Source organism: Mus musculus, chromosome 10, assembly GCF_000001635.26.
Source record: "Mus musculus strain C57BL/6J chromosome 10, GRCm38.p6 C57BL/6J".
NCBI lineage: Eukaryota > Metazoa > Chordata > Mammalia > Rodentia > Muridae > Mus > Mus musculus.
In genome coordinates this window covers 118,929,211-118,931,874 of record NC_000076.6, presented here as the reverse complement: position 1 = coordinate 118,931,874, position 2,664 = coordinate 118,929,211, and positions in this window count along the sequence as shown.

Below are 2,664 nucleotides of genomic sequence, written 5' to 3'. Positions count from 1 at the left end.
TCCGTCTCCCCACTCATTGATCTATCCCAGGCCCCAACTCCAGCAGGCACTCCCTGCTTAATGGCAGATCTTCTTCACCTCTCTCTCAGTTCCTTCCAAACCAACCCCCCAGTCTCATCCCTAGCTCTGTAGCAGAACACCTGCTGCAACCTCACTCTACTCTCTGCCCCCACTCCCAGGGCACGAAGCAAATCCTGGCAGAACACTCTCCTTTCCTCTCTCCTGTGGACTCTCTCACCCCTCCCAGCCCATCCCCATTCCTGTCAGGACCCAATACCTAGAAATACATTTTACCTGGAACCCCCTATGGCTATATCTATCAGGATCCCAGAAGAATTCTTACCAGGCAACGTACTCTCCTAAGAATCAGAGAGGATAACAGAAACCAAGGAACAAAATGATCACTCAATGAAGACAAGACCAGAGATCAGCACCCAGAATTACAATCATTCCAGACCCAGATGCCTAGATGCCAGCATCAAGATAGTATGTGTGCCTCCACTAGAGCCCAGCAACCTAACTATGGCAGGCCCTGAGTGTTCCAACATAGCTGAAGCATAAGAAAAAGCCTTAAAGTAACATTTAGGAATATGGCAGAGGTCTTTAAAGAGGAAATTAATAAATCCATTAAAGACATCTATGAAAATGCAAACAGACAATGGAAGGAAATGAATAAAAGAGTTCAATACCTGAAAATAAAAATGGAATCAACAAAGAAAAGCAAAACTGAGGGAAATCTGGAAATAAAAAAAAAATGTAGTAACTTGAACAGAAACCACAGAGGCCTCACCAATAGGATACAAGAGATGGAAGAAAGAACCCCAGGCATTGAAGACATAATAGAAGAAATGGATGCATCGGTCAAAGAAGGTATTAAATCTAAATTTAAAATATTAAAAGTAAAAAAAAAAAAAAAGACTGGCACAAAACATCCAGGAAATCTGGGACACTATAATATTACCAAATGTATGAAAAATAGGAATAAAAGAAGGGAAAGAAACCCAAGTCAAAAGTACAGAAATCATAGAAGAAAATTTCACTAACCTAAAAAATGTTGCCTATCAAGTAGCATACAAAACACCAGATACACTGGACCAGAAAAAGATGTGCCCTTAACACATAACAATCAGAACACTAAATGTACAGAGCAAAGAAAACAGTAAAAGTTTCAATGGAAAAAGCCCAAGTAACATATAAAGGCAGAACTATTAATATTATATACCTGAATTCTCAATAGAGACTATAAAACCAGAATAGTCTGGACAGATGTGCTTCAGACTCTAAGAGATCACAGATGCCAGTCCAGGCTATCCAGGAAAACTTCAATCCCAACAGAGAAAATAAGACATAAGACATTCCATGATAAAATCAAATTTAAGTAACAGCTATCTACAAACCAAGCCCTACAGAAAGTTCTAGAAAGAAAACTTCAATGTAAGAGGATAACCACACTCAAGAAAACACAAGGAATAAGTAATCCCAGAAACAGCAAGTCATAAGAGGGATAAGAGGGAAACACGCAAACACACACACACACACACACACACACACACACACACACACACACACACACACACACAACGACAACGACAACGACAACAACAACAACAACAACAACAACAACAAAATAAGAGGATCAACAAATACTGCTTATTTATAACTCTCAGTATCAATGTTCTCAATTCCCCCAATAAAAAGACACAGACTAACAGAGTGGATATGGAATCTCTATCTTTATAGTGCATCCAAGAAACACATCTCAACATCAAGGATAGATGCTACCTCAGAGTAAAGGATGAAAAAAGAGACTGCAAGCAAATGGAGCTAAGAAGCCATTTCAATAACTGACAACATAGATTTCAAGTAAAAACTAATCAGAAAAGATAGGGAAGAAAACTGTATACCCAACAAGGGAAAAAAAAATACACCACACAGATACTTCAAGTCTTTTGGTTTTTTTTTTTTTTTTTTTTTTTTGGTTGTTGTTTTTTGTTGATATTTTTTTTTTTTTTTGAGACCGGGTTTCTCTGTGTAGCCCTGGCTGGCCTGGAACTCACTCTGTAGACCAGGCTGGCCTTGAACTCAGAAATCCACCTGCCTCTGCCTCCCAAATGCTAGGATAAAGGTGTGAGCCACCACTGCCTGGCAACACTTCAAGTCTTAACATTTATGTGCTAAACATAGGGTGGAGAGATTTAGGTGGGTGGGTAAGGGGAGGGCTAAGGGAATAGGAGGTCAGGATGAGGTATGAGAAAAGACAGAAAAGAGAGTCCCACAGGGCCAGGAGAATAAATAGAAACATGCAGCTGCCAGGGGTTGAAGATAGGTGCATTTTCTAGGAAGCCCTGGAGACCTGGGATGAGGGATGCTCCCAGGAGTCAATGCAGTTGGCCTTAGTAGAAATGCCCATCAGTTGGGATGTGGAACCTTAAGAGGACCACCTCCAGAAGCCAGACAGGGAGCCACAGTGGAAGGATGGGGACACCAACCCACCCACAAAACTTTTGACCCCAAATCGGTCCTGTCTAAAAGAAATGCAGGGACAAAGATGGAACAGAGACTGAAGAAATGGCCAACCAGTGATTGTCTCATTTTGAGATCCAATCCATGAGCAGGTACCAATCCCTCATACTATTAATGATGCTACATTGTGCTTGCAGACAG